Source organism: Mytilus galloprovincialis, chromosome 4, assembly GCF_965363235.1.
Source record: "Mytilus galloprovincialis chromosome 4, xbMytGall1.hap1.1, whole genome shotgun sequence".
Taxonomy (NCBI): Eukaryota; Metazoa; Mollusca; class Bivalvia; order Mytilida; family Mytilidae; genus Mytilus; species Mytilus galloprovincialis.
In genome coordinates, this window is record NC_134841.1 from 93,178,809 (window position 1) to 93,192,935 (window position 14,127).

General features: G+C 33.1%; 1 long non-coding RNA gene across 1 annotated transcript; it reads left to right on the forward strand.

The window, feature by feature from the left end:
* The first annotated feature begins 460 nt into the window (after positions 1 to 460).
* LOC143073416 (uncharacterized) lies at positions 461 to 12,271 on the forward strand. The gene is made up of 3 exons (XR_012977493.1): positions 461 to 530; positions 10,958 to 11,074; positions 11,993 to 12,271. It is a non-coding gene; the product is annotated as an uncharacterized LOC143073416 (long non-coding RNA).
* The last annotated feature ends 1,856 nt before the right edge of the window (positions 12,272 to 14,127 follow it).

Genomic DNA, 14,127 nt, shown 5'->3' on the forward strand with positions numbered 1-14,127 from the left:
ACTACAAAATGTATTGAAAAATGTAATTTTAAATTAGAAAAATGTGAAATTATAAAAAAAAATCGTTCTCATTTTTTTCTGCATTGGCATAAGCCAAGACAAAGTTAACTTAAGCTACAGTACCTTTTTAAAAAAATCCTAACCCTCCAGGTATGATATATTTTATTTTCCCCATTTGAAACGTCCAAGCACAAGATAAAAATCACCACTGTTTAATACAATGTCCCAACTTGCCTTAATGAATATCCTACCAATGAGTGTTTAATTAATAATATGTTCACACTAATTTATACTTCTCACCCTAGCCTGCATGTCAATCACAGTTAAAATTTGACCCTTCTCTTGAAAACAGCCGGTATTTGACACGCCCACATCGGTCTAGATGTGTACTTTGAAATAATCGTCGATTTTATAATTGAATTTCCACCATGGTTTTCCTAATTTAAAATGTGTTCTATTTATTTCTTTCAATGCTTATGATATCCGATGCCGTATTTAGCGACAGCGAAGATGAGACAGAAAAGGGACAGGTATGTATAATTTTATTTCAACTTATTTTCAAATTAAAATCGTTATCATGGCGAATGTACGCATAATATGATATACACTTTATGAAAAAAAGCAATAAAGGTTACGTTCAAGTGCGTAAAACAAGTATTACCATTCCTTAAAACCACAAAGGAATTTCCAATATTGCAAACGTGTATTTTCAGCACATTTTTCATTCCACGCATGTATCTATTTTCTCCCCGAGTGTGATAGATATATGATATATGTACATTGTCGGAAAATATACAACTTATGTGTATGAGCATTCGAAACATGACGAAAAACTAACTTCGCCGAGCTTTTCTCAGACTCGTAGCAAGTACTTATATTGTTTTCTCCGAAAATAAACGTATATTATTTTTATCCTGAAATTTACACCATTCACTTGAAATTTTAGTTGTATAAAATCTAAAAAATGTGTCCCTTATTTTTCAAAGAATTTGACATGTAGCTTAACGCGGACCCCAAAAATTAACTGTTACGTAAAAAAAGGAATATCCGCATTACCGCTCGTTCAATATGGAAGTCGGACAACAGAACATTAATTTGAACAAGTAGAAATAAAGCAACAACAAAAATATTAGTGTACCTGTTGTTTGTACAATAGTTGGCTGATTGCAGGATAAAGGAAATATAATATAAGCGAATATACAAACACCGTTTAACTTTATTTAAAAACGTTGATCGATTAACTGATAATTGCATGCTTAACGTTTAGTTGCATGTTTTTGAAATACAAAAAAAGTAGCAGTTTATACTGTATAGCTGTCCATTATTAAGTATCCTTCAAGGCAACGTATTTATCCGTATACTAGATAACATTTTACAAATAGAACTAGACAGATGCATCTTATACTAGATAAGGGATCCTCCATTTGATTTTTATGGGGGGGGGGGGGGGGTGCTAGGATGATATTTGAAAAAAAATAGGCAGGACAGGAGTTTTGAGTTAAAAAAAAAAAGGCAGGATGAGACACTTGCAAAAAAGTCAGGATGACAATTTATGTAAAAAAAGTCAGGATAAACTAAGAAAACAAAAGCAGGACCGGATAAAGTGAAAAATAAAAAGGCAGGACAGAGATTAAAACTAAAAAAAAATGCAGGACAAGATTTTTCATCCTAGCCCCCCCCCCCCCCCCCCCCCATAAAAATCAAATGGAGGATCCCTTATCAAATCAAATGGTAGCTCCCTAACATTTTACAAATATAACTAGACAGATGCATCCTGATACCTCTAGTATGTGATTCTAGTACTGTCAACGGTACAGAACATTTTCTTTTTTTCCATTGCAATGAATAAAGACGATAGAATGTCTATGTTGTCTAAAATTGCTAAATTGCAAAAGTTACTGACAGGGCCGGCTTTCAATAATGGCTAAAGTCATCACAAAATTATTTTGCTATCTATGAGCATAAAACGTGTGTACATTTAGAATATATCATCTTTTAAATGCGTATATCTTAAAAAGTCAAATGTAGCACATGAAGTTGACTATAGTCCTTAAGCGTGATAAAGATGTTTATTATGCTAATGTTTTTAAATTGGAAAGGTAGCAATGTTGATACGAAACTCTACTAGTACTGCCAAGCTTATGTTTGTAATGTTCATGTAACCCCGATTTAAACTTCTCATGGGCGGATCCAGCCATTTTAAATAGAGGGTTCATGACCCACGACAAAAAAAAAGGGGGGGGGGGTCCAACTACATGTCCCAATTCAAATGCATAGATCGTCCAAAAAAAGGGGGTTCAAACCTTGGATCCACCACTGCTTCTCTTCTCTTCTATTCTATTCTATTTATTCGATAGGACACATTTCCACACATTTAAAACTTGACGGTGACACCGTCAAGTTTTAAATGTGTCTAATGTAATTTAATTTTGTTTTAATCTTTAATGAGGTCTTAAATTATTGACGTTATTGCATTTGTCTATCGGTTGTCCTTAATTTGCACACAGCAACAGTTAGATTTTTAAATAGAACTTTGTGTAATAACATTATGAAAATATATAAAAGTAGGGGTTAGCGGGCAAAATATTTTGGGAAAGTACATAAAAAAAACCCAGAGGATTCCGAATATCTTGCAAAAATCCTAAAAACAACACTTACAACTCACTTACAAACGATTTTTATGAATTAATGTATAAATACGAATAAGCATAGAGTATTAAATGGTATTCATTTGTTCCGCTCTTTAACGAATGGCCAGTTTAGGTGCATGTATAATGAACCTATCTGGTTTTCCAGATTTTTGTATACTAGTATACATAATTGTTTATTTATGATTACGATAAAATAGCTTGTGTTTGTATCATAATATGTTTACTGTCTCAGACGCGAGATGTGGTAATGTTGTTATAATTTTTACTACAAGCATTAACTTGAGTTTTCATCGCAGATAAAGATCAGTAATTTTACATTTACAATGATTCGTTCGTTCATTAGAAACTATATTATCTCTGACATATATCAATACAATAACTAGTAATCGACTTGTCAATTGGTTTTACCTTTTACATCATCTGAAAGGTGTATGCACTACACCACTCCTTTATTCAGCTACACAAGAAAGATCCCATGTGGTTTGATTCTTCAACTGCCCGGAAACGTTTAATATTAAATGATATCCGTGTTATAAAATAAATGAAAGCTAGTGTATATATGAGTGGTTTACTATTTTCGACTTTAAAAACTCTTTCCATTAAACAACCATCTAGTATGATGCATAATACATGTAATACTGTGCTAACTATCAGACACATACAAAACAAAAGCGTAAGAAAACTAACTTTTATTTACGGTATTAAACTTTTTTCAGAGAAATTTTATCTATATAGTATCATGGTAAAACAGCATAATTACTTTTTGCAGTATGTTTTATAGTATTTGGTCTAGATCTGATGTATGACATGGCACAGTATTTAAAAAAAAAATAAACAGAACGACTGATGAAGATATTACATGTAAAGAATAAATATATGACGACATGTTTTTTTTTTCGTAACTATTACTTTTATGTATGCACGTTTTTTAACATTAGTGTTATAAAATAGTTATTCTAAGTTAAATGTTGTTGGGTTTGGTTTTTTTTGCGTAGATTTAACATAACAAATCACTGCATTGTGTGCAAAGTGGCGCAAAAGCATTACAATAAAGCGGTCGTAAGGATTTACAGGCTACCCGTAGGTCTTTAACAATGAGAAAACAATATCACATACTATACTCATGGTCGATTCAACAAAAATTAATCTTCTTTTCTGTATTTTGAAAATATATATATTGAATAAAATTAAGGGATATCGAGATGAAAAATATGATCGAATGGAGCTATAGATTGTTTAAAAATAATTTAGATTTAAAAACTCGTTGGAAACGCTTTACTTCATTCAAAAAACAAATGCATACATTTTACGAACTGGACTCGACGATCTTTCAAATCGTTCCCTCAAGATACTATGTTGTTCCCACAAGATAAATATCTCGTTTCCTAAAGATGATATGTCGTTCCCTCAAGATGTTATGTTGTTCCCCCAAGATATTCATATTGTTCCCTCAAGATGATATGTCGTTCCCTCAAGAGATCATGTCGTTCCCTCAAGATATTATGTCTTTCCCTCAAGAAACGATGTTTTCCCCTCAAGATGATATGTCGTTCCCTCAAGATGCTATGTTGTTCCCTCAAGATAGTTATCTCGTTCCCTCAACATAGCAATATCAATACAATGTTAAAACTATGTTGAGGGAACAACATAGTATTTTGAGGAAACGACATAATAACTTGAGGGAACGACATAACATCTTGAGGGAACAACATAGTATCTTGAGGGAACGACATAGCATCTTGAGGGAACAACATAACATCTTGAAGGAACGACATAGTATCTTGAGGGAACGACATAACATCTTGAGGGAACAACATAGTATCTTGAGGGAACGACATAGCATCTTGAGGGAACAACATAACATCTTGAAGGAACGACATAGTATCTTGAGGGAACGACATAATATCTTGAGGAAACGACATATTATCTTGAGGGAACGAGATAACTATCTTGTGGGAACGACATAGTATCTTAAGTGAACGACATAGCATCTTGAGGGAACGAGATAGCTATCTTGTGGGAAGGACATATCATCTTGAAGGAACGACACAGTATCATGAGGGAACAACATATTTTTTTTTTTCTTTCATGTTCGCATTCTGCCACCGTAGTTTCATGACCAAACTACAATCTGAATGTTTTTTTTAATTGATATACATATTTAGACTAACTTAAAGACCTTATTGCTAAACAATTGATAATTCAATAAAAGGCTATTGTTACAGTTTTCAGTCATGATTTACCTCAAAATTTAGTGAGTCAGGACTCTAAATTTTTGTTGAATAATAAATGTTTGAATACAATATATATATTTCTATCTTTATAAGCCTCTTTTCGTGCTTTTAGTTTGTTAAAGGAGAAATAGTGAACAAAATTAATAAGAACAAATAACACATTATACGTTTTTAGTAAGTTTAGGTAGTTTTTTTTAACATTATACTTTTGTAAACTCCATGGTATATAATGCTACTTTGATAAAATATAATCTCCAAAGTCATGAAATAGTAAATACAGAAATGGTTTGATCCTTTTGGTAATTCGGTATTTTACAGATAAATGCATGGATTCAATTTTACAGTCAACATTACGCTTTCAAAATGACAGCAGAAATCACTATTCCGTTGAAGCCTTTGCGATTTTTTTTTTTATTTTCAAGCGTCATAAGTTTATTTGTCTCTATAGATTTGACCACAATGTTTATCTAGAAACAAATGAATATTTAACTTATTAAAACTGCAAGTATTCTGCATGTATGATTTATTTCTCATGCCATAGTTTATTAATTTAGAAATATTTACATAGCCATGCAGTAGTGAACAGACAATTTGTGTAGTAATCAATCCTCCTGAGAAAATAAAATGACCAACGATTGCATGATAGTTATTAAGTAATGTACGAGATAACTAATGACCGCAAAATCTGAAGTTTATCCAAACAAATTCCCATCTGCTAATTCCTCAATGTCTTGTTTCATGATTTACATGAACGATCAGATTCAGTATAATTATTTCCGGAGTTACTAACATGACTAACATGTTTAACCCCGCCACATTATTTATGTGTGTGCCTGTCCCAAGTCAGGAGCCTGTAATTCAGTGGTTGTCGTTTGTTTATGTGTTACATATTTGTTTTCATTAATTTTTTGACATAAATAAGGCCGTTAGTTTTCTCGTTTGAATTGTTTTACATTGTCTTATCGGGGCCTTTTATAGCTGACTATGCGGTATGGGCTTTGTTCATTGTTGAAGGCCGTACGGTTACCTATAGTTGTTAATGTTTGTGTCATTTTGGTATTTTGTGGATAGTTGTGTCATTGGTAATCATACCACATCTTCTTTTTTATATTCTCACTAAACATGCTCAGTATACAATATAATTATGTTATTTCAATTGAACACAACACTACTGCACAAAAACAAATACAAAATAAAACCGCGAAGAGCCTTAGGCCGCCATCATCGTCATTGTATTTAACTAAAATATTTAAGTTATAATATGAAATCTACTTCAACATAATATGCTACGAAATGAAGCCTGTATGGTTTATTGCTTAGGGCTACGTAACGTTTTCCCTTGACCCAAAATTATTCAGTTATGCAGGGTTCTGTTTGAAGAATGAAACCAAAGTACTGAAATACTGAAAATCGGATGACCGCAAGTTCTTGTGAATGGTCCGAGAAGCACTTGTCTCAGAAAAAAACCCATATCTATACCTGAAAATGAGGTTTTATGTGCAGATATAATTTTTTTCTTGGACAAGTTCGTGCGTAGATAAATTAATGACAGGGAATTCATCCTCACCGTAATGACTATTATATTGAAGTACGTGATACAAATCCGTATAATTACTCAGGTATATTATTGTTATATAGTATATTAATACTTGTATATTACAGTTACGTGTATTTTCATTGTATATCATTCTATTCTTCTATATTAATAATAGTGCAGTGCTAGTGCATGGTTGAAATATGTACAAAAGTAGCTGTCAATCACAGCATGTATTCCGAGGATTTATTATAGGTGAAGCAATACGGCAAATAAGAAATATAAGTGGCCATAACAAATCAATAAACGATGTAACTAATGTCAAAGTGAAATTATTAGATAGGGGTTATTATAACGTCTAAATATGTGAAATAAAATTGAGAATGGAAATGGGGAATGTGTCAAAGAGACAACTACCCGACCAAATAAAAAACAACAGCAGAAGGTCACCAACAGGTCTTCAATGTAGCGAGAAATTACCGCACCCGGAGGCGTCCTTCAGCTGGCCCCTAAACAAATATATGCTAGTTCAGTGATAATGAACGCCATACTAATTTCCAAATTGTACACAAGAAACTAAAATTAAAATAATACAAGACTAACAAAGGCCAGAGGCTCCTGACTTGGGACAGGCGCAAAAATGCGGCGGGGTTAAACATGTTTGTATTTATATTGATGCTTTTTATCAATTGACGTAGTGAATTATTACAACAAAACAAATCGAAACAAAAAAAAATATTCGGTTTTAATGATCTTTAAAAACTAAATATAACCCATATACATGTATACGTAAGATTAAGAAAAGTAAGTACTAAGTAAGTAAATTTTGTTTAGGGTCGGCTTATATATACACAATAACAGACAAAACATGAGCTCTGACTACTGATGCTAAATTTGGTTGATTATGATATAGGGAATTACTGAAGCAGGACCGGAGCGGGCCCCTCTTAGGCAGTCAGTGGGCCCCGGCTTGTGAAAAATTCTGGATCTGCCACTGATCAATGGTATAGTGTTTCATGTATACAAACCTTTGGATATGGTAATTAGGTGCAAATGTCAAAATAATCGGATTTATAGCATCTATGACTAGCATCAGTGGAAATACTACATTAGAATAATAGAGATTAATTAGTTTGACAAATAGCTAATGCATTTACAAGTCGACTGTGGTTTAACCGCATTAAAAATAAATACTGGCATCTGATTTGTTTCAGATACTTCTGATATTATCAAGCAAGTGATAATATGAACCCATAATTGATATTTGAATTTATCAACTATTATATATCATGTAGCAAGAAATTTTAACCTATTCCAGCGGCCCATTCCTGTCACTCATTGCATAGTAAGTGCCCCCTCTCCACCCCCGAGTAAACTTAAAGCATATCTTACGATATCATTTTATTAATGATTTTATATTAGACATTGACCATTCATTTTTTGTGGAGGCGGCAAGAACTTTTTAAAGAATTATTGTGGGTTCCCATTGAAAATAACAGGATTTAAAAACAAAATTGTTCATATTGAGATAAAAATCGAATGTCGAAAAAAATGATAGTCCGAGAATCAAAAATTCCTTAACACGCATGATAGTAACTACTTTCACAACGAGAGGATTTCCCTCAATAATCGTGGTTAATCCTTTAATAACAGATAGAAATATTAATATACCTATTCCATTCAAAATGTACAAATGCATTAATTATTTTGTTTATATAAAAGCTTTAAGAAGTAGGCACTTCACATCGGTGTTAATATTTACGCACCCAGCGGCAAGTTGTCATAAATCACGCACTATGAAGCTGGGGTTATAAAACGATTTGTTTTTGGCACAGACATTTTATGAAGATAATATGGTATTCAAAATTAAAACTATGATTAATCTAATTGATCGATGTGTGCAGCCGATATGTTTTATTACTAGATGCTTCGTTCACTCTGCATTGTCATAAAAGGGAAATTAACATAGTTTACTCAGACCTAATAGGCCTCAAAAGAATTTTCTACTTTTTGCGTGATACTTTTTTACTGCATAATTGATAGGCATGGGAGATACTTTTATTAAGTACAAATTGCGTTAAAAAAAAGCAACAGCAACCTATATTTTTTTTTTACTAAAACATACTACAATTTTCTTTAATACGGTTTCGTTCTTAAAATCAACATTCAAAGGCTCGAGAGAGAAAAAAGGCTACTATTGTACACGTTTATGACTTAGAAAATAAAATAGTCTGTCTTGTCTTGTCGTTTTATGGGAAAATCAATTGTTTGCCCCCCCCCCCCCCGAAAATGAAATGGTTGCTGCCTAAGACATGTACTAAAAAAAATGGCGATGGTCAGTTTATTTTGCTGTTGAGCATAGTTTACAAAGTCATTGCATATCGGTTTTCTTTAATAAAATAAAATAAATATATTTGGGCTAGTGAACAGGATAAAGAAGAAAAAACGGATTACTTTTGAAAAGTCACAAAACAAAATACATTCTCATGTTGTACCGTTGTACCACTGTCCCAGGTTAGGGGAGGATTATGATCCCGCGAACATGATTACCCCCCCCCCCCCCCCCCCCCCATTATGTATGTTTGTGCCTGTTCCATGTCAGGAGCCTGTAATTCAGTGGTTGTCGTTTTTTTATGGGTTACATATTTGTTTTTATGAATTATGACATGTTAGAAGCAAAATGTATGTTTAACACGCATATTCATTAGAATATTTTTTGTATGGAGCGCGAGAGGGTCAAAAAGCGGAATTGAGTATTGTGTTATTCAAAATCAATTTCTCGACCATGCTTTCAGGGCATCACTTAAGTATTGGCAGGCACACCAGCAGCTGCCCTTAGTCAATGCACTACTGTTGTGGCCACAAAAAACTTGTCCCGTGTTCACGTAAAGCGAATGTAGCGCTCCTCCCTTGACGATGGTTGTTTTTGGTCTACGACATATTGACCTATCCAGTGCTGTTGCAATTTGTTGATAACTGTTTTTTAGTCTATAAACTGTTGACTTATGCACATTAAATCGATCCACTACGTCAGTAACACTCATGCAAGCATCAACCATTCCAAGAGCCATCTGACGGTCATTTTCGGAGAGGCCTGGTTGACGCCCCATGTAATTTTTTCAAACGTTTATGTGTTTTTCTTACCAATGGTGTGTTTCTGAACGTTAGTGCAAAAACAAATTAAATTTCGTCTTAAAAGTACAGGTACAGAAGGTAAAACATCAATTACACGTGCAAAGCTAAAATGGCGCAAAATCAATCACCTGGAAAAAAGTACGACTGCTTAAAAATACAGGTAATACTAAGGATTATATCAATGATGTTTATTAAAAAAAAATCCAGAAACAACCAAAAAAAATTTAAAAAAAAAGTGTTGCTAAACTTTTTTGGCTCAGTATAGGTTAATTTAATTATTTAGGAATTGTTTAATCATGTCATTGTTTTAATGTCATTTACAATAATTATTTTATTTGACGACACATTTGTTCTGCTATTTTACACACGATTATCTCTGCCTTTGCCTTTACTTGTATTGATTTATTTGAAATAGAAAAGCATGTATTTCATAATCATAAATGATAAATTTATAGAAACCACCATTGCAGAGTGCTGGAATGTGACAAGAGATCAATGCCACCAAAAATTACAATTATAGATCACCACACAGCCTTCAACAATGAGTAAAATCAATGTCCATAATCAGCTATAAATATTACAAAACAACAATGCAAATATAGAACAATTCAAACTAGAAAATTTCAAATAGCCCTCAGTAGAAATGATCCGAAATAGTGCGATACACAGATTATCAGTTTTGTGCATACATAATTATATTGACTGAAAAGATTCACATTATGACTGACTAAATTATGCTATTACTAGATAGTAATATCTATTAAACCGATTATCTTTACTTTTCCACTTTAAGGATGAACTACATATTAAGTTCATGGTTAATCATGAAGAGACATAAAAAAAGAAATATCATTTTTTTTTGTTATCTGTTAGAAGTCAAGCCTACTAAAATGGTACAGCCTCGGTGGTTTAGTATTCTTATAGAATATTTTGCATTATAATTGAATATAAAATCTATGAAAAATTTATATGTGTTTACATGCATACGTATGTGTTTAAGTCGACTTCTGCGGGTGTCTGGGACATTCTTAATACAATGTATCTTGATATACAAAAAGCAACATGGATTTCAACCAATATTTTGTCTTTTCATAATTAATATCGAAGTTTAATTCGGTTATGTTACAAATATAGCATATACCATACCACATCAAGAAGGGGGAAAACATTACAACTACGATGACAAAACAACTAAAAGCAACACGAATGGGAGGAATAACACATATTGGTGTGTATGTTCATTGGACATACTGTACTTGCTAAGGCAGAATTATATACTTGCAATTATTTTAGTCAGCTACAGCTATTTAGTGGACAACAAACTCCTGTTTTGACACATCAAGTAATGAATGAGCAAGATAAATAAAATAACATGTTTAAGGTTTGAATTATAATTTTTGCAGGGTGGAACGTTGCCTCCAGTATTGTATATTCAAGCGGACAACTGCTGGCGGGAAAACAAAAATAAATATGTTTTATCGTTTTGCGAGTTACTGGTGCACATGAAAGTATTTCAAGAGGTAAACATTTGATATCTTATAGCCCACAGTAATCATACTACTGTTAGTTAATAGAATTCCTATCTAAAAAAAATTTAGGGAATACAATCATGACAATGGACACACGTATTTTTATGCCCCACCTACGATAGTAGAGGGGCATTATGTTTTCTGGTCTGTGCGTCCGTTCGTCTGTTCGTCCGTCCGTTCGTCCGTCTGTCCCGCTTCAGGTTAAAGTTTTTGGTCAAGGTAGTTTTTGATGAAGTTGAAGTCCAATCAACTTCAAACTTAGTACACATGTTCCCTATGATATAATCTTTCTAATTTTAATGCCAAATTAGAGTTTTTATCCCAATGTCACGGTCCACTGAACATAGAAAATGAAAGTGCGAGTGGGGCATTCGTGTACTGAGGACACATTCTTGTTCCTACTGAATTGATCGGTGATTCCTCCTTCCATTTTTATAAGGGTCGTATCATTATGTATTAACATGAATAACTGTATCCAAATGAACATGATGAATAAGATATAATAAAGCGAGAAAATATACCGACGGAGAATCATAATGAAAAGTCGGTTAAAATAAATCATCTCAATATTCAACAGTAAAACAACTAAGACAAACCATTACATAAAAATATAAAGTAACTCCAATACCACCGGAAAACTCGGTTAACAGCTCCTCGAGGGACACCCGTCGTATTTTTAGACTAACTGAATTCATGATATGGAACACCGTCCCTGAAATAATGTATCAAGTGTAATATTTAAATACTCCACATACATCCACTATCATGACTGTTGCAATATTGCTTCAGAGAAATGTCAAAACAATTATCAAAAGAATGCACATACAAGAATCGTAATGCGGACAGTTTTAAAATATAAATCAATATAAAATTTGATAGAATTTTTTATGAAAATATTTTTTTTTGCAGGTTCACCTTTCTTTTCTGTATGTTGGACACACACATGAGGATATTGACGCCGGTTTTTAGCAAAATAGTAGATTCCCTCCGTCGAAATGACGCAGAAAAAATCCCTGAGCTTTTGGATCTCTTACCAAATCCAAGCAACTTAATTTGGCAATACGATATTAGGAACTGGCTTCAACCATTTATTGCTGATGTACGGAAACATATCAAGCCATTACATTATAGATTTACAATGGATGAAGTATCTAATAAGATTAAACTGTGTTACCAATCCAAATATGCGGGGCCTTGGAAGATTTCAACAAGTGGAATGTTCATGTTTAACGATAAAGGTGAAGTAGAATTGCCAAAGGGTGTACCAAAAGTATCCACGCCAGTTTTTGACAAAATATTTATCGAAAAAATTGAAAGTGGAATTAATGACTGGAAATGTCTCTTCGCGGATCAAATGTCAAACGCGTTGTCTTTGCTTGCTAATATCACTGAGAAAACTAAATATTTATCTTCTTTTCAAATTAAATATTTTTCATTTGAGCAAAACATCTGGACGTTTTATTAGCAAACTCAACTCGAAATCGGTAATTGACTACTTTATAATATTTATTTGTTTTTCTTTAATCATCAACTAACAACATTTAAGGTCGAAATCAATCGTTGTTTTTTTGTGTATTTTCAGGAAATACGAAGAACATGACAACTAGACGCACCATATATAGCTCATATCTATATGGCTATACATGTATATGTCAAAAGAAACAGATATTTTATTCTATAATACAGGAACTAATAGAACTCATTTTCTTTTTCGATTTGATTTGTTATATACATGAGGTATCATATTTGTTGTGGCTATTTTACCTAGCAGTTGAACAACATATGGTTTCAACAGCAACAGTACAATTATGTTTTATTCAAAATAATGTGCATGCTTTAATATGTAATTTTCAAGAGTTTAAATTTTCTACTTGTGCTGTACTGACATTAAACAGTTTGTAATTATGTTTTCTCTTGAAAAAACATTGATTTCTATCTCGTTTACTTTCCTTTAATTTGATGGATACACGAATACGTGGTAGCGTGATCACCCCGAGTGCGAGAGGTCGTAGTTTGGAACCCGGCTGGATGAAAACGGAGACTTTAGAATTTGTATTTGTTGCTTCTCCGCTTAGCACGCAGCATGAAGGAGTTTGATCAAAGGATTGATTGGCTCGAAGTGATAATGCTATGTCCGTTTCGGTGGACTGTTATCTTATGAACAACGTGACGGTTGTCACATGTGAAGCAGTATTTTCTTCCCTTTCGGAGTTGCCGAGATCACCCCAAGCTTTTGGTGGGATGCGTGTTGCTTGTAGGTTTTAATTTCTTTGACGTTTCTTCCTCACTATTGTTTGTCTTTTCTTTTGTAGCCATGGCGTTAGTTTACTTTCGATTTATGAGTTTGAATGTCCCTCTGGTATCTTTTACTCCTCCTTTATGAATTAGCTTGTTGAAAATCCGACTCTGCGTGTGGTTCAAGTGAAAAGTAAAGTTATTTTTCATGTTACATTAACTTGTTCTTGTCCTGAATATGCATATTTATTTCCCACTGGACAGTGCGAATCACCAAGATTCATCTTTTATTTCGTATTTGAATGTTTCAAAATCATTTAAAGTCTTGCACATGTACATTAGTTAGTGTTAATTATGACCTTCAAATCTAAGGCCCGCTATCTAACGTTGCAAAAAGAATTTAAAGCAGTATTTTCATTAGCTTGACTTGTTTGCAATATAAAAAAAAATCAGTCGAAAAGTGCATTGAGAATCACACTGCTTTTCCAAGCTTCACCTGATGAATGTTCGTCATTTTTTTAATCAAGATTGACATTTTTAGACGGAAAGTAAATCTTTGCAAAATGCTGTAGAAATGGATAAATACACATAATGGGGACATTTCCCCATTCCATGTATATTTTTTATTTCTTCGACATAGAAAATGACCAATTACACAGCTTGTTTTAAAGATTATTTTCATGTGGGGAAATTTCCCCAATATTGTTAAGTGTTCACATATGTGTTGTCTTCCTGTATGGATGTTTTCCCACTACTTGTAATTTAATGGGGAAATTTCCCCATTTCGTATTCTTTTATCACCATATTGA